Below are 20,309 nucleotides of genomic sequence, written 5' to 3' on the forward strand. Positions count from 1 at the left end.
AAAACGACGGATATTTTCACAAAACACGGTGAGCAAGCTTGTAACTATGAAACTCCTTAATATGATGGGACCTGGATTTGATTCCATGATTTTCGGCTCAGTAAGCAAAAACGGCTGTCTGAGGTAGCCGAGCCCCTCATATAACAACACACCACTTATGATGGAGCTAACGCTATAACTCGATGTTTCAAAGAATGTTTTTTTCTTCAACTGGATCAAACTCACCATGATCGACGTCCAGTGGTGCGGACCCACACATTTTGAACCCAAACTGCGCCACTTCTGCACTCACTTGATTCAGAAGTGGCAGAAAAAGGCCTGTAACTCGTCCAACATATACAAAACATATAAATTCTGCATAAGACATGGAAAACAGATCCGGCAAGGCTAACCCTCTTTTCATGTTTAAACTTCATGAAAAGTGCTTTCTTATCCAAAATCCAGTAAGTTGCTTTTATTTCAACAGCATTTGAATTCAGTGTGGCATGACAAAACTAGCAATCTCGCCAAGGGTTGGTTTCGTACTTCGATTCGGGAGATCAAAACAAAGAGTATTCCTCACTTTTACGGACCCTACGGCGGTTTAGCACTGACCGGCTTGCAGACAATGAACAAAGCACACCGGAAACATAGCTTGCAACGAGTATACAAACTGCATTTCCAACCCAAAAAAACTAGAAAAAACTGTCAGTTTTGTCTCGACCCCTTCCGATGTGAATGAAACATTGCTCAAATGTCGCTGCTACCAGTTTTCATATAATTATAATTTTTCTCTCAAGAGTAACTTTTGCAACGGACACATTCAAAAATGGAAAAATCAATTACGTGAAAATGACTGATCGGATCAAAATTACATCGAGATCTGTAGGTAATTGAATGTTCTTTGAGAAAAAAATACACTGAAAGAAAAAACTCAGTAAAAATATAAAGCGTACACACTTAGAAAAACTAATTTTACACGTGACGGAATCCATCTATGACATAAAATATGAAACGTAAACAAACATGTTTTGTTATTTTAAGTGCTTCGAGACTGAAAAGTTCGTTCGATTAAGCTGTATTTTGCGTCTGTTATGACTCAAATTTATGTCAAAATTGACGCTCGTATATGTCAGTCTCAGAGCACCTAAATTTACATGATTTTTTCTAAGTGTGTAGATTTTCTCAAAACACCCCCTTCGATTTTTATCTTTTTTATAAAGAATGCTGAAGTAATGACTTAAATTTGGTGAAGAGTGTAAACTGGTAGCTTGCTACAAAAAATTCTGTATATTTTTTAATTTTTATTGATTTTTACAATTTAATGAAATTGGATGGCTTTTATTGCAATAATAATTTATTTGAAATTAACCTCTATCAGTTGAATATTATGAGTTATGAGGTTTTGTCCGTACATGTTGTATGATCTGCCCCACTGTGTGAGGTGTGCCGGTGAACTCAGGTTAATCTACACAGACATTAACGACATTTTTGGAAATTTGTCAACTCTAAACGGAAGGAGAATGTGTTACCCGTTGAAATGTTTCTAGGCAATGAAGTCGCCACTTCCGCTTCGGAAAAGTGCAAAGAAGGGCATTCAATGATTCTACGTCATCTGCACGTCAAATCACTGACGCTTGTAGAGATACATCTAGTGGTGTCTGTTCACTGTCGAATCAGGTGGACTCCGCAATAAACAAATTAAAATACTCTGTATCCAGTCCAGATGGCATACCGTCATTCATCCTGAAAAAATGCAGCGAAGAGTTGATTTTCGCTCTTTTGACACTTTTCAACATATCATTACGGAAACGTAGTTTTCCCACAAGCTGGAAAACTTCAGTCATGTTCCCCGTGTTTAAAAAGGGAATCGACAGAACATCGAGAATTACAGAGGAATAACTTCATTGTGTGTTTGTTCAACGGTTTTCGAAATCATTTTTTCCTCTGTTCGGGACATAACACCACTGCGAACAGTAATTTGATGAGTTGGTTGGAAATGCTAACATGAAGTTTTAGTGTGATGATTTATTAGCTAGAGAATGATCTTTAGAAGAGGGTAGGTGGATAGTTCCGTTAGAGTACGGCAGTATGAAAATTGAATAGAAGTTGAAAATGAGCGAAGGGCCATTAATGCGACAGTTTTTTTTTTTTTTCAAAGATAGACGCACATTTTTGCCTAACCCGTATGATGTACGCGGAGACTTGAAGTATGTCTCCAAGTCTACAGGCAAAAATGTGCGTCCCTCTTTTTGCTCATAAACTGACTGCGGCTGTGGAATAGTTCTAGCGACGTTTTCATCACTACCTAAAGCCCCACGTTGCGAGAGCATTTCCAGTCGATGGTGTGTTATAATGCAATTCTTCTTTACCCAACTATTGTGTTGCTCCTCTCGTCATGACCAACGTGATCATCTCAGAGAGAAAGCAGTAGGGTTGTTGTTGGGTGCTGTACCATCATCAGCATTGTTGACGGCTACTCCCGCCTTGAGTTGTTACATTCAAAGTGTTTTTATGTTACTTCATACGCGAAGTTAACGATTTTCAGAGTTGGTTGGAAATGCTAACATGAAGCTTTCGTGTGATGATTTATTAGCTAGAGAATGATCTTTAGAAGAGGGTAGTTGGATAGTTCCGTTAGAGTACGGCAGTATGTCAATTTTTAACAATAGGTTAAAAATTAAGCAGTGTCAGCTTTCCTATTTTTTATGAGTTATAATGCCTTATGGAGTAAACATATTGTTTTAGTTTATGACGAGATTGTAAGAGGCCATCAGAGTCAAAACGTCCTTTGTGATTTTTATAATATTGTACAATGAATTTCAAACTAAAATTGTGATTTTAACGTTTCTCCTGAATTTGCAACGTTATTATTCACTGATTATGGTAAAAATAGTATTGCCTAATGTTTTGTTTCTAAACAGTTAAAATAATAATCTATCGAACATCAACTTCGATTTTCTCAAAATGGTGGATATGTTACATTGGTTCTTTTGAAAAGTTACGCGAGATTTGTCCCATTTCTATTTTGGTGTTTTAAAAGATAATATTTTTAATTTAGCGGCGCCGGTGGTGTAGTGGGTAGCGTGATTACCTCTCACCCCAGAAGAGAGAAGAGTCCTACTTAGTGGATATCCGACGACTCAAAATAAAACTCTCCGTTTCTGCACTTCATTTATATTTATTTACTTTATTTTCTTGTGAGAAGAGGAAAGATGTGAGGTATAGATGGCACTGTGGTGAGCAAGAGAAATGCGTTGTAAAAGGAACTGTCAAGTCGTCAATGTTGGCATCCCTGGGTGACACGAGAGCACAGGCTCACGACCAGGGTGGCCAGACCTACCGATTTTCGGGATGCCCACCGATTCACAGACGAAAGGTTAAAAACTACAGATTTTTCACTTTTCCTACCGAGAATCACAGATTTTTTGTAATCCTGAAAAATGTTCAATACCAATGTTTTGTTTTCCGTGTTGTCAGAATTAGCATTAGAATTATAAATATTGATTTCGACACGTTTAAAGCAGAAGAACTGAAGGATAGTGTATTGATCTGGAGCAGATACCCGCCCCCCGCTCACAAAGGTTTCAAGTATCGGGAAAACCTTCTTAAGACGGCCTACCGATAACTTCCGATGAGAAGCTACCGATAGTGAAAAAAATTATCTGGCCACCCTGCTCACGACACCAAGCTGCGGCCATGCTACCTCATTTGCGATCGAACATTGGACTGGGTAAGTTGTGTGTATTATGGTTTGTAGGGGTGACTCTTTCCAGAAAAAAAATCCAAAGCCCCACATTGACGATCCTGTCAGGGCTTCGCTAAATTGCGGATATGAAAACTGGTACTGTTTCTGATCTTTTTTCACGGAAAGAATCACCCCGCAGCATATTTGAGGAAAACGAAATACTAGTGGGAAACTCGAAACCAAAAAAGTACAATGGCGGCCTGTTGTTTGCCGAGAGGGCGTAGCCCTGGCAATGTTCTCTGCCTATTGAGTTCAGTAGTGAAAGCCTAGTTGGATCAAAGCAACCTGTAATCGATTGTGTGTTGTTTGCTGGAAGGGCAGAGCCCTAGCAATGTCCGCTGGTGGAAAATTTTCTATCGATTATGTTGCTTTGCTTCGCAAACGTCAAATCGAGAGCTTGCAATGTGTTGTTTGCTGGAAGGGCAGCGCCCTAGCAATGTCCGCTAGCGAGAAAATTATTTCAATCGATTCTGTTGTTTTGATACGCAAATGTCTAATTGAGAGCTTACAGTATGTTGTTTACTGGAAGGGTAGAACCATAGAGGTAACTCTAAGACTAGAAGGTCCCGAAGAAACGTGCTCAACTTGTTGGCTCAGCTCTGGTACTCTCTTCGGTCCCAAGCTAATCGATGCACCCCTCGAAACATAGGAAAATCCACGAACCCCTCATTTTATCTGTCAAATTTTCATAGCGAATCAAAACAAACATAGTGTAGTACTAGAATTTTGCCTAGATACTAGGGGTACGTTAATCGATTTGCTTGGGACCAATAGGCTAGTCAAGTAGTGAGCCAATTTAAAATCGTTAGTTTCCACCGGTTGGTAGAACCCTAGCGATGATCGCTGTCGGAAAATTTAATTTTAATAGATTCTGTCGTTTTTCCAAGCAAATGACGAATCGATGCAGATAGGTGCAGGTTGCTCTACCTGTAAATCGACGAGGAGATGTAGGCAATTGTGCGAGCTGCTGAGCTGCGCCGCCTCTCAAAGACGCTGATTGTTACGGCAGGTTTGTGAAAAAAATCGATAATTACCTCAAGTCGATGTCAGCCGGCTGTAGAGCATGAAACGTTCCTAAACATGCGGCAGTTGGAGAGCGAGTCAATTGTCCAACTTCACGCACGGTTAGACGCGTTTCGTACAACTCGTACAAGACCAGACGCGTTTCGTACAACTCCAGCTTATTAAGGGCATGCGCAACCAGGAACTGGCCAGATAAGCGAGAATGTACGGACATGACACGCAGTACGTCGTGCAAGCAGCCACACGCAATGAGGCATATGAGGTAGAATTACAGCCTGCTCAGCTGGACCACCGGCCACTATGGCTATGGAAAGATCGTTCAAGCAATCGCAACGACCAGTCAACCTGAGCTCTGGATTCAATCGGGGTAGGAACTCCAGATTTGGTCAAGATGAAACAATGATAAAGCGCTTCAAGCCGATACCCTTAGAACAATGTAAACAGTGTGGGCGTTCAGTGTGGGCCCGTCATGCGTCCTGCTAGAAGCCGCTCGTGTAACATCTGTAAGAAGCGTGGCCACTTCGCAGCCATGTGCCCTACGAAGCGCGTCAATAGTACTAAGGAACTGATGAATGAGCAAGCCACACTGGTTGACTCCAGCAAGCAGGAACAAGAGGTTTAATCTTTCGTAGTGGTTCAATTTGTTTTGTTTTCTTGAATCAAATAAAGCTCCTCGTAAATTCATCAATACATACAGGGGATAATCCTTTGATTTTTTTTTCTTACGCTCTTGCAGTCCACATATCTAATTTCCTACAAGGACGCATTAGTATGCTGTCGAATTGGGGCTTCAACTATAGAGTTTCTAATTGACTCAGGATCTGATGTTAATGTCATCGGTGGTTGTGATTGGGAACAATTGAAGGGCGATATGGAATCAGGTCGGGTAAATATCGAGCTGTTGTAGAACGGAACAACTTTTAAGGTCCACGCTTATGCTGCTAACGAGCCGATGTAGATTCAGCACTCCTTCAGAGCAGAAGTTGAAGCAGTGGGACTTCCTAAGCCCACTGTGTTGGCCGATTTTGTGGTAGTACCAGGTGGGTGCCGTTCACTGCTGGGTAGGAGAACCGCAGGCGAAATGAAATTGTTGAAAGTTGGGGGAAATTGTGAATGCTTGCGAAGAGTCAGCAGGACTGTCACCATTCCCAAAAATGCCGGAGATAAAAGTAAATTTTAGTGTCGATAAGACAATACCACCTGTAAGAAACGCTTATTACAACACATTGAGGAGAACCGCAGTGCCATCTTTACCTCACAGGAAGTAAACAACCAACTGGATAAATGCAAAGTTGAATGTATGTACAGATTGTTTCAACAGTCAAAAACCATGTTCTTTTGATATAGATCCATGAAATTTGTTCTTGTAATATCGTTCCAATAGTAAATCAAATGAATTGCAAAGTACTGAAGTTAAGGTATTTTTGTATATGCAAATATCGGCATTTATTTTCAAATTAATATATGGCATGCTATTTTGGTATTATTTTTTGAAATTTTACCTCTTATGCAATGCTAATTCATATCAACTTTCGATATCAATATTAAAGATTCGACCCGGTTAGGGCGAGCAAAATGCGTTTTTATTTCGAGTGGGATCAAGAAAATTTTCATACAGTTCTCTGAAGCTTATCGACAACGATAAAAAAATAGAACAATAACCTTCTCTTCTTCTTTTTTGCAATGGTTTCCAGCACAAGCACGTTTAAGTTATTTATAAGCCGTTCCAGTCTATATCGTTTCAACCTGGTGAACTGAATCTTAATCGCGAAGCTATTTCATCAATAAAACAAGCCCCCCTTCGCAAGCTTCAAAAATACCCGCCAAAAGCCATTGGACCAAGGAACCCAACATTGTAATCTAAACAAATTAATACAACATCAACCAATTTTCCCACGTCCAGCACTTGCTTCGTGGTAAAAGTAGAGGAAAAGCTAGCCGCAAATAGCCCATCATCGGACGCGTTACTGATAGCCATTCCACACCGCTGCCTGCCCGCCAGCCTCTTAATGGACATGCTATGGTGGTTTTCATGGAAGGGTCTACAACTCTATGTTTGGGCTGCGTAGGGACGAGTGGTCGATGTGGAACGAAAGAACCCTGACCGGCATTAATGTTGGAAACAAACGAAAGTGTAGGGGCAAATCACTTTAGGAACGAAGTCGTTGTCACGGGGGCATTTGTGCGGGAAAAAGAGATCTCGTTCCCTCAAGAGTCGCTCGTAAAGCAGAGGGCGTGAAGTTGTTACCACCTGCGAAAAGGTCGTTCGAAAGAAGCACGAAAGTGGTGCACTTGAGTGATCCTTCCATCCAACCGTTCGACGAGCTTGTAGCAATTTGTTCAATACGGTGAAGAGCTGTCTGAATGCGTGCGACGACGTGGCGGAAAAACAAAAATTGAGACGTGTAGAGACACTTCCATTTAGCAATGCTGGAAAAAGTTAATTGAGTAAATTGGAAACTCGAAAGAGAAGACTGTAATGGTCGGGCTAAAATGGCTCGTCACACATTCATGAGGTTCCGTATCGATCTCGTTTGGGCCACCCAACCACACACCATTGCCAATAAAGTGGAACGGATGAGCGGCTCACTTACCTGTAAATTGCCTTAGATGAATAAAAATGAATTGATAATATCATGATTATGGGCACAACGTGGTTTCTTTCTAGAGGAGGCCATCGAGGGAAAGAGTAATGGAGGGAGTAGAACCCACTTGCCGTCGTCCTTATTTCGCCGCTTCAAAGTGATATATCGAAACCAGACGACCGTCGGACCGTACGAGAAAGTTTTGGCCTGGATCCTGTGTGGAGCTGTGGTTGTTGTTGTTGTTGTTGTTGTTTAGCTGTTTGGTCATATAGATAGAGCGGTTTCGACAAAGCCAAGATGGAATAAATTTTAACGAAAACTTGTTGGATGAGAAAATAAATTTGTTGGCTGTCGCCGTTATTGTCCCCGGTCGCCTGGAATGGCTAATTTTGGGATGATGTTTTGCTTGAGTGAATATGGATATTATAGTGTCTCTCATCGAGGCTGTCTAATAACTTTCATGGGAGTTCGGGAATTATGAAATGGGTCATGTCTGTTAATTTTTGTGGGTCATAATTCACCCAGACTTATATAGGAATTGAAGCTGCTTGAACTGTTAGATGGTTTGTCACTATATAACTTTTAGCAAATAGAGGATAGGCATAATGTATGAAAGAAATAGTTGTCAAATGAACATTAAGCATAATGCTGACATAATTCATAATTAAATAATAAGTCACAAAATTTCCAATTATTTATCTCATGATCTATTCTTCGAAGGCATCAAAATTATCCCTATCAATTACCCATCCTACAATAACAAAGATGATACCATCAGAAGTTATTGTTTGCATATAGTAGGTTAGGGCCTCCCTAAGCTCAGTCGGTAAAAGCACAGCTATAAAGCAAGACCATGCTGGAGGTGGCTGGGTTCGAGTCTTGGTCCAGTGTAAGAATTTTTCGAGTTTAAAAATTTCACGATGGTGCTGGCTTTGAAAGCCTTCAATTAACAACTATGGAAGTCCTCAAAGAACACTAAGTTGAGAGCCGGTGTGAAAAACACAGTAGAGGCGTAAAAATGCTAACGAAGAAGAAGAAGATAAAGGGTGGAACGGTCAAAAATTGGTGTACTGAAATTGGCGAAATTTTTTATCATGCATTTAAAAACTTGAACACCCCTCATTTTGTAGGTCTGTGCATACGGAATGCTGCCTCTATTTTGTTTTGACCATTTTTCATTCAGTTGTCAAAATGGTGTCGAAGCAAGAAGAACAGTGTATTAAAATTTTGCTCGCGCATAAGCGAAATCCAAATTATTGCCAAACAAGGCACGGTATTACCAAGCCGGAGGTGGCGGGTTCGATTCCCGGTCCGGTCGAGGGAATCTTTCGGGTTGGAAATTTTCTCAACTTCCCTGGGCATGGAGTATCATTGTGCTTGCCATGCGAATGCGCTTGAAATGCGAATAAGAATAAGAAGACATTTTCATATAAGCTAGCCTGTTTTATAAGATTGATAATGAAAAATATTAAAAAAATATTGAAGAAGGTAATTTTATGTTATTTACGTTTCAAACACTTTTCTGGATTTCATACCCCAAGTTTTTTTTTTAAATTTTGTACCGTGTATACTGTTCTTATTCTTAGAACTTGGATTTCGATTGAAATTGGCGTTCTAGAGTTATGATCTGTTGAAAAATCTCGAACACGCCATTTTGAAGCCTTTTAAGCAAGAATGTCAAAGATTGACCATAACAATCAATAATGCAAAGATTCATGTAAATCGTAAAAGGTCGAGTCTGAAATTCATCATTTTTTTGCTATGTGGCCTGAAATAGCTCTTTTGTATTTTCTGATAGCTGATAATTATACTCCAGTAAATGCGAAGTGGCTCAGAGCTAAGGCATCCATAAAGAATCACCTGAGTTTACTTTGTTCTCATTATCAATTCGGCTCATTGTTTCCCCTTCCCCAATGTGAACAAACATTTAAATTCATTTTCAACCAAATAAATAGAAGCATTGACATTAACTTAAACTAATGTAAAATGATGCTCAATGCCATCTTTGTGATTAATCAGTGTTTTTAAGGTTGTTTCTGTGTTTTGAGGGCTGTTCGATTATTTAAATTCAGGCCCATTCAAAGGACTATTTTAACTATTACGGCGATATTAAGGCCATTTTGGCATTTTTGAAGCCAGTTTTTGTGACTTTTGAGCTGTTTTGACATATTTGGACAATTTTTCTCGTTTATAAATCAGGACTGGCGTGTTTGGAACATTTTTGGAATTTATTGGACAATGTCAATTTGAAAATGTCACGACATTTTGACATTTTTGGAGCCATTGTTGACACCATTGTTTTCGGTTTAGGGCCATCCTGACATCTTTGGACAGTTTTTGACAGTGTTCGTCTTCAAGATTGAATGATACGTCTGGTGATTTTAATGATATTCAAGACCATTTTAGTGTTTTACAGACGTAGAAAGCCTATAATAAGAAGGTTGTGTTCATGCCTTTTTTTGACATTTGTAAGCTATTTCACTGTAATTATGTTTTTTGGTTTCAAACAATCACGTAGTTTGAAGACTGTTTGCGTTTTAAACCGATTTTTTAGATTTTAAGGACACATTTGCCTTACAATACGTGTGCTCAATATTGGTGGGTTGCGAGCTTATGAAACCAGCCTCACGAAATAAATGCGACTCAGGGTCAATTTTTGCCCATTGTGTGCTGGAGGTTCTTCGTTGGACAACAACGGCATGGAAACAGAGGAAGCGGTTGAAGTACTTGAAGAGGTGATGTAAATGGACAGCAAAAGAGAGGGTGAAGGAAGTTCATTTGGAAGTAGGGTAGAGCACTACTTCGTCGTAATCGCCCATTTGCTTTCTATCGATCAGAAAAGATCAATTATATAAATGATTTCACCGTGCACACATCAATAATAGGTTTGTTCCAATGCGTTAGTTCATTAGCTACAACTTCTTGTTGTGTTTGTCGTATTAGATGCTAGATAAAAGCTTCTTTTATTGATCTGTGTGCTGCAAATACCTGGGAATGTCTTTAAATTGCCGTAGGGATACAAAGAGAAAGTCAACGAAGATATTCTGTCAATGTTACTTAGGACCTAATGCAATGTTCAGCTTGATTTACTAAGACGTGTTTCTCACCGCGTCGGTTATAAAAGCACCACATGAATGGCATCTTTACCATAGAGCGATGTTTATGCAAAACATGTGCAACTACCCTACCCAAATACTCATATCAACACCAAGTGCCGCTAGCGTAGTGTTATCATGCCTACTGTTCTATTGTAAGATTGTAAATAAATTCAATAGTTCGCTTGCCTCTGCCATGGCAGGATGGCCCGATAAGCAACCGTGTTTTATTTTTACCATCTATTAATCACACAACGCAGGGAAGTTCTACCCGCGCGCGATCAAGAGGATTTTTTTAATCGTTCAACTAGTTTCGGTGATATGGCCGGATCATGATCGGAGAGGTACGTATGGAGAGACAAGAAGTGGCACATTTAGCTGCCATAGTAGAAACCCTGGGCCAATTGATTTTAGAAGTTGAATTCCCGGTTTTTCTGAACACCCATAATAGTTTTCCCTATTTCATATGAGGGGGTTAGAAGGGGAGGGGTTTAAGTGGCTCTATTCTCTTTATCGACAATCTCTTTTGAAAACCACGGTTTTAAAAACAGGTTTCACGTTCTTTCTACCACATAGTTTGATAAAGGAGGTTCTCATATAGCGTCCAGAACGGCAAACGCCTCAAGAAATGTGTTTGCAGCTGAGTTATTAACGAAATAGATAGTCGATGAAGAGAATCAATCAAAGTAAAGTAAGTGACACCCCTTACCTTCTTAACCCCTTTTTTAAAATGCTAAATATGGTTAAAATGAGTTAAAAGCAGTGTTGGAAAAGATCACGAATTCTCACTATAACTCGTGAACGTTTCCCTTGGTGATCTTCGTGTTGTGCACAAATTTTCAAAGGAATAAGATAACCATACTGCTTGGGAGGAAGACACAGATAGCACACACGGCATTCATTTTTTAGTTTGTTCTTCATGTCATGAAAATTTGTGCTACAGAAGAAAAAAAAAACAAAATAGGCAAGGTTGCAAAGACTCATTTCAGCTAAAACAATGTTTTTCTAAATTATGAAATAATTAGATGCCATGATCAAATTTTGAATTGGTAGGATACAAGAAGAAGTTGCAAAGAATGTGTATGACATATTAAACCTGTTTATTTCACTTCATGAGAGTCACAATCACCGATTTTTCACAAACTCACTCACTCACTCACTCACTCACTCAGCGATCAGCAAATCGCTGATTGTGACTCATAGAAAGCAAAATTTACAGGTTTTATGTTTCCAACGCATACTTTGTAACCTCTTCTTGTAAGTTACAAGTAAAACATGCCATCATACCATCTTTTGGTTTTATTATTCCGAAAAACATTATTTTAGCTGAAATGAGTCTTTGCAACCTTGAAAATAGGCATAGCAATATTGCATGTTTTACTTTGAGCATGTAGTGATTGTTTACGTTGTTCAGGGTGCAGTGAGAAAATGTACTTTTATGTTTTGTATTTTATCATGCCACCAAAGATTTTGACAAAAACTTTGGTTAGTGATATTTCTAAATATTGATAACATATGGCACATTGAATTAATGAATCTAAAAACGGTGTCCCATTGAAAAAGATAGCTAGAAATGGCAGTTTGTCAGAAATTACTTTACGCAAGATTTCAGTACCGCCTTCTGTATTCTTGTTCAACTGTAAGAAAAGCATCGTGAAACTGCTTGGCTCCCAAAGTTCCTGACAGCTTGTGTCTGACAGCGTTACCAGATTATTTTCAAGCTTATCGGTATCAAAGCTTTTAAAAATTTTAAAATCATTGAAGTAGGAAATACTGATATATATCAGTATTTCCTACTTCAATGATTTTTTAAATTTTGCAGTTTTGATGGCGAAAATTTCCACATTTGAACTAAGAACTTCCTTTCCAGAAAAGTTGGAAGAATTTTTCGGAGAACTTTTGAATTAGCTTCTGAAGGAAGTCCAAAACAGTGCCTAGGGGCTCGAATGGAGTCTTGACGTAGGACCGCTATTGGACGGAACAAATGTGAAAAGCATTTAGTTCTTTTAATTGATCGATCATCTATTATATTCACACTTTCCGTTTTTGATTTGTAGGCGTACAAAATTTGTAGTATTTTTTTTTCGAAGAGAAAGTTGATGAAGAGAATTGATCAAAATCACTTGCACCCCTGCTTCCAAGTTTGGTTACAAGATTACAACTCTGGAGAGCATTACCACTTTTTTAATAGTTTCTAGTTGAGAATCAGCATTGCTATTGATGCGTGGATATGACGGCGCCGGTGGTGTAGTAGTAAGCGTGACTGCTTTCTAACACCCCGATGGGTCTGGGTTCAATCCCAGCCGAGGTCGGTGGGATTTTTCTGAGGCATAAAAATCTCTGGTCACGTCTTCCTTCGCAAGGGGAAGTAAAGCCGTTGGTCCCGACCCATGTGTGTTGAATGGGTGCGATATCCACTGGATGAAGTTCATGGAGAAAGATCTGGAGGATTCGATAGATACTTCCGGTAGAAGTTTGAATGAACCTACTCGAGAAGACGAAAAAAAAACTTCCTGAAGTGATTTGGAATAAACTTCTGAAGAACGTCGGAAGCATCTTCTGGCTTTTTGGAACAGTCGTAAGAAACATCTAGGAGAAGTTGGGGAAAAGACATTTCCGGTGGAAATCGGTAGAATCTTTTAGGGAAAGGTAGCAACATATTTTGAGGAAAGTTGAGAAAAACTGGCGGAAGAAGCCAGAAGAAGCTCATGATGGAAGTCAAAATAACTTTCCGGGAGGAATCGGAAAATAATTTACGGGTTAGAACCCAAGAAAAACTTAGGTGAGCCATTAGCTGTTTTTCGATTCCTGGGTGGCCAACAATTTCGAGGAAATGGATACACTAGTTGAAAGAGTATTAAGTGTTGCGGTAATTCGCGCCAAACCCCCTCGGACAGTGAAGGTGGTTAAATGACCGAACCGGTGCCATAACGTCGAAGAAAACAAACTGACAGCTGGAGGAGTGTCTTTGATAGGTTGCTAGGAAGAGTAGACAGAAGAATCGGAAAAGGAAGAAAGAAATAGCAATTCATGCTGCCAAGAAGACCAGAAATTGTTAGTCTATTTAAATTGTATGAATTTGGTTTATATATCGTGAAAATTAGTTGGAGGAGGAATAAAAGGAGAAAGGATATACCAATGTGAGTATTTTTTAAGGAAGTAATTAATATTTAGTTTGTATTAATAAAGAAATATAGCTTTTAGCGCTCGTGAATTGCAAGCGGAAAGTGATTCCTTTGTCTGCTGAAAAGATATCCGGACACTCCCTCTTTCCCCCAACAATCAAGCATAAGACATTTTTAAAGATAAATATTTTTTGAGTATTTAAGCAAAGAATTTGACAAAATCACAATAGTTTTCTCTGACATTTCAGTGCAGGCTGGCAAAAATCATTTTGATTTAAAAAACAAATCGGTATAAATCGGTATAAATCCTAAAATCGGTTTCTGAAGAACCTTATCTGTACATCGGGATCATGTTCGAAAACCGGTACATATACCGATAAATCGGTTTATCTGGCAACGCTGGTGTCTGGCACCTTTTGACGTTTATATTTTTCGAGTCTGGATCTCCCCCCCAGCATAAGACTTTTGAGGGGAGTCCTCAAAGTAACTCTAAATGCATTATGGAATGATCCTAAGGAAGTCCTTCAGAATTATTCTAAGTTATTCTGAGACAAGACATAATTTAGTTAATTCAGAAATTGAGCATTTTTCAAGATCCATCCTGTGACAGGTCACTACATTCGTTCACTCAGTCCATAGTCTTCTTACCACAAATGGGGATTTATATATGTGTATAGAGGAAAAATCACAAATAAAACCTTAGCTAGCTAGATAGGGACTTAATTCAAACTAAAATAATAAATATAAAAGCTATATAAATAATAAAATTCATGCAAATAAATAAATTAAACTAAGTATCATACTAAATTAATCTAGGAGGCAAAAGACGGCTAACGACTAAATTAAAAAAAAAACACAACACACTGTGAAGGTTTTGTACGCAGCCTCAACAACACGACACACCCACAATACACCCATAAACGCTGGTATTTTTGGTAGCAGTACTGCCTGATGGGTGGATGCTCCCTACAACAACCACAGAAAAAGGCCTATTCGCCCGTTCCTGAGGATTGCAAATATATTGTCTCGGTCACTTGCTTGAGCACTAGAAAAGCACCCACACGTTAGCTCACACGTTGGTGAAGGAATTTATTCTCCATAAAGCGGTGGAAAGGTTCTACGAAACCGCCAGAGTCGTCACTGCCATACAAACAACGGTAAGCTGACATAAGTGGACGAAGCGAGACTTTAAACCTGCGAACCCAAGAGAACGAGACCAGTGTGATCCGTACAATCAGCGTAATCGACGCACACGGTGGAATCGGGGCAGTCGGCACGATTGTCACGAACGATCATCACCAGATATCGGGGAGGCCAGATCGGCGCAATCGGGGCAATCGGCACGATTGGCGCGAACGGCAAGGAAGGATACCAAGGATACGACTAGGCACGGAGACATCGTGCAATCCGTTGCGGAACCAACCAGCGAGCGTTCATCGACGGGCCCGACACTGACACCACACACAAACAGAAACTGTGAGTATTTATTGATAGGAACAGATAGGGCTGTTAGGGACCGTTAGGGAAAAAATTAAATAAATCGCCGTCAGTAAGCAAATTAATTGTCTTGTGGTTTTTCCTCTAATCTCGCAAACCTTGGCGAAAAGAAGCCGACCCAGAGTGTGGTTAGAGTCACTTGTGGGCTGAGCGGGCGTAACAAAAGGGATTGTTACATTTTGGCGACCAACAAAAAAATACTTCCTATTTTTTTTTTCGAGGTAAGCGAGGGAGGAGAACGATAGTGATAATCGTTTACGCCGGTGATTCTGGTAATTGATTCCAAATACGACCTTTGGTGGATAGAATTTTGTAAAACAACCTGCTCAAAAGTAGATTGTAATAAATCTTTTAACAAACTTCTAGAATCGGGAAACGTACTTCTAGACACGTGATCCCATTGTGTAAAACAAAAAGAATATCCACGAGCAAAGTCACCACCCTGGTAGACAATCGAATTGAACATTCTATTATTACAAGGCATCGCGAGATAAACAATAGCTTTCAGAGAAAGCGAAGAAATTTCTTAGGTTATCAAATTTGATGAAAATTGCTTACGAGTGAGTATTGGGTGAATATTTATTTCATCGCTAAATTTTTAGGCACATTTTTATAATTTTTGTTCGGTGTTCAATATGGACCACTTCATTTCACAGTACTATGGCATGAACGTCGCTCATTTGTTCGACGATGAGCTGACACACGAATTGGCAATCCGCGGAATAGACGCGCATAGTGAGTCACGATCAGTGCAGGAACGAAAATGTAGAGCTGAACTGAAAAGAGAAGGAGCAGATGATACATCTGCAAAAGAATATGATAAAGTTTGGAAATCGTTAATCGATGAATTAGAAAATTGTGATAAAAACGTGCAGGACATTAAACAGCAACTGGAAAGTAGATTGTACAAAAAAGCTCCTGATCAAAAATGTAAATCTCGATTGCTCCATTATCTTTTCCGCATGTTACGAGCAAAAGTTCATACAACAGAGAACTCAGAACGAAACACCATTGCCGAGATTGCAGGACAATGCGTGAGACTCTTAAATACATGTTACTCCATTGCATCACCGTACCCTGAAGTTCGGAGTGCGGAGATCAGTATTGTGAACGATAGTTTGCTTAGACTGCGCTATTTGTTTCCTGAGGATAATGTTGGGACAGGCAATCTCACACCGAATCCAAGCCCTGGTGACCAACAAGGAGCCCAGGATGAAGAAGAATATGATGAGATTCCCGATGTACGGGAAGGTTTGTTACCCGTCCAAGAAGAAAATGAGCACGAGGAAGAAGAAGGAGCTGTAGGTGGTGAACCCACTGAGGAATTGGAAATTCTAAAAATTCAAAATTCAAATTTGAAGTCCATTGTGGATCAACTGCTAACCAGAATGAAATCTATGGATATTGAGATTCAAAATATGAAATCTCACCATCATTCAAAAAACAGCACTCGAGTAAACTTAGGTGATGAATTAGATGAAGGAGAGTCATATCCTGTTCAATCAGTTAAGCGTAAAGTATCGTATAAAGAATTTCTTGACTGGCTAGAGAAAGATCAGAACCTTTTAGGACAAGTATCTAGGGAAAACAGCAAACCGACAAATACATCAGGGAAAGGTGCGGTTCCGAAACAACCCCCTAGGCAGAGGGATCCTTCTGATCGTGGTAATCCTATTCGGGAAAATTGTAGCCAACGCCTCCCAATCCATAAATGGAAAATTCACTACGATGGTGCTGATAACGGCCGACGTCTAAATGAATTCTTGCGAGAAATTGAATTCAGTGCTCGATCAGAAGGATATTCTAATCGAGAGTTGTACAATTCTGCATATCACTTGTTAGTTGGTAAAGCACGATCCTGCACGATTGAAGCGAGAGTTTCTGCCACCCGATTTAGACTATCAATATGAGCGACAAGCTCACTTGCGAAAGCAAGGTGGGAGAGAACGTTTTCAAGACTACTACCTAGAAATGACGCGAATCTTCAGGAATATGAGTGTTCCACTCGACGAACCGAAAAAGTTCCAAATACTCTTTCGTAATCTGCGCTCTGAGTACAAGAGTGCCATGTTGGCAGCAAACATCTCCACTATTTCGAAGATGAGAGAGTTCGGCAAAAACTTCGACTCCATTAATTGGCAATGGTTTGCCCGAAGTGATAGGGAAAATGTGAGAGGGTATAAGCCAAATGAGAGGCAAGTTAACGAGATAGGAGATGTAAGAAGACCACCATCGAATAACAATAGACCGTGGAATAAGGCAGAAAACTACAAAAAAGAGTATTCGAACTCAAACCGACAACCCAACTTCAGAAGTTATCAACAAAATCAATATTCGAAACCGAACCCATCGAACAATCAGGCACCTGATCAGAAGCAGGAAAAACCGTCTGGTAAACCTGATAATCAGAAACCAGGGCCAAGTAAAAACTTGAACACGCTAGAGTTAATTTTAAAAAGCTATGTTCCGATGAAGAAGGGTACTTGCTTTAATTGCCATAGTTTTGGACACAACTTCACGCAATGTACTCAGGAGAAACAAACTTTCTGTGAAGTCTGTGGATTTCCCGGCTTCTTACAAAAGGAGTGTCCATTCTGTTCCACAAAAACTTGAGCAAGACTGCTCAGTGAGGCAGGGTAGTCTTGATCTTTGCACTGAAAGCCCTCGAAATGAGGAAGTTAATTCTATTAATTATATCCTGTCACAGCTCGGTTATCATTCTATGGTTGTTAATTCCCAGTGTGAGGAGGTAAATACCATATTTCTCCACCCACAAGGAGATAACAGACCTTTCGTGAGAATCGAATTGCTAGGGATAAAATTAGTAGCACTTTTGGACAGCGGGACTAATCGTAATATTCTGGGTAAGGGATCAGAACGTCTTGTCACGAATCTGAATCTAACTTACTCACCTTTGGATTTGACACTCATCACTGCTGAAGGTCATCCAGTACCTGTTTTAGGAGAAATTGAAGTTCCTGTGTTGTTCAACGGAGTCACGCGAATAGTTTCTTTCGTTGTTGCACCTTCTTTGAAGCGACAATGCTATCTGGGGATGTCATTCTGGGATCAATTTGGAATTTATCCCTCTCTCCGAGACTCGTTTATCGAAACTATCGACGATTCCGAAGAGACTTTCGAAGATGAAATGTCGTTGACTCCCGAAGAACAACATGAACTGGACGAAATAAAACAATGGTTCTTGATTCCCGAACCTGGTAATATTGGATGTACCAAGGTACTCACTCACACAATTGAAATCAGGGACGAGTTTCGTGAGCACCCTCCAATTCGTAAGAATCCATATCCATGGAGCCCTGAAGTACAGCGTAAAATTCATATGGCTTTAGACCACGATGGAAAATGAACAGGTGGGCAGGAACTCACAGTCTCCCAGTGTTGGTGAGTTCTTTGCCGTTAATGTTCACGAAAAGTTCACTATTTTGCTATACAGAAATTCAAAACAAAAATTTTATCTGCGGATTTGGACAGTTTTCGACCTGTTTCATACGACCGGAAGGTGTATGCTGGTCACAAATGCCGTGCCAAACTGATTTCCTACGCAATTAATCAACCTTTGATGTGCATTTCGCTAATAAACACGAGGCGCATTTCGTATAGCAAACATGCCATAATAAAATGGGCATGGTTCATTTAAGTAAACAAACTAACACTTCTTCCGACTGTTACACCTATGTATTAGCCGTCTCGGACGATGGGCACGTTCCTATGGAGAGGCATCACGGCTGCAACAGCTGGCGCGTAGCAGAGAAGCAGGTGGCTTAAAACTCCAGCTACCAGCCATGAAGTGCAAGGCGCTTCTCATTCATCGACATGTGAGTGATATCGGTTCCCTTCCTTTCTACAGGTCTATTCTTACCCAGACAAATCCTACCCTACCTGCAGACTGTCCTTGTATAAAACTCATTCTTTCAAGTCTCCCAACATTCCCCCCGCAAATCCAACAAAACCTCTCCGCCGATAGCATTCATAACCATTTCATAGGCCAAACTGAAGCACCGAAGGTAACTCGTGAGCATCCAACAGCGAACTGGCGCCAAATCTGGAAAAACATATCCATGCGAAAGCTGAACTCGAATGAACGGAGCGCCTTGTTTCTGTTGGTCAACGGAAAGCTTGAGCACCGAAAACTGATGTATCGAATGAACAGAGCCGATGGAGAAAACTGTCTGCACTGCAACGCTGCATGTGAAACATTGCAGCACAAGCTCAGCGAATGCGTAAGGGTAGAGCCAGCTTGGGGACTACTGAAGCGAAAGATAACAACTCTACTCAATGGATGGCGCCGACTCTCGATTGACGAACTCTTGAGGCCCCAATTAAGGAATATAGACACAAACAAAAAATGTAAATTACTCAAATTGTTCATTAAATATGTCACCTTTATTATGCAATGTAATAATGTAATCGACGTAACCGCATTAGAATTTGCTTTGGAAAACGAAGTTTGAATGATTGTACTGTAATTATTTTTTAACTTTCTGAATAAAACAAATTTTACTAGTAAAAAAAAAAAAAAAAAAATCTTCGAAAAAGTAGTAGATAACCTTCAAAAAGGTCACGAGAGTACCAAACAGAGGTACGATCTGAGGCACATAAGATACTCTCCAACGTTCAATATCGGTCAGAGAGTATTCAAACGTAGTTTTCGTCAGTCTTCTGCTGCCGACCATTTCAATGCCAAGTTAGGTGAAGTGTATGAGCCATGTTTTATACTGGCGAAGAAAGGTACATGTTCGTACGAGGTTGCTGACCTCAAAGGGAACAGCCTTGGTGTTTTTTCCGCAGGCGATTTAAAAGCCTAGGATTATAAAATGTTCTGTAATGTGACGTGGATGACAGAGATTATGTGGATAAGCCAATATGCAGATGCAACCATCGTCATCTAACTGTTTGATGGTCCATACGTTTGTCTTATCCTGTGCATCGTTCTAACTATCTGCGGCGCAATTGGATATGTTTCGAGACAAAGAAATGAAATGTTTCTAAGGTTAGTAAGCCTTTCATCGATGTAATGTTTATATTAGGTATACAGCTGTTTTTAGAATATAATTATTAAAAGTTCTAATATGATCAATTTGAGATGCTCACTGTGCTACTTGCCAATAAGATCGTCAATAATCCTTCGATCTTTGCAAATAGATTGCTATAGCTACTCGAAGAGGTCTAAATCTTCAAAATCATAATTGATTATGAGAAAAGATGCGGTGACTTTTGGGAAACATTACAATAGCAT

The sequence above is a fragment of the Ochlerotatus camptorhynchus genome, unplaced genomic scaffold (genome assembly GCF_037179485.1).
Source record: "Ochlerotatus camptorhynchus isolate MF236.1 unplaced genomic scaffold, CSIRO-AGI_Acam_v1.1 ptg000626l, whole genome shotgun sequence".
NCBI classification, from domain to species: Eukaryota; Metazoa; Arthropoda; class Insecta; order Diptera; family Culicidae; genus Ochlerotatus; species Ochlerotatus camptorhynchus.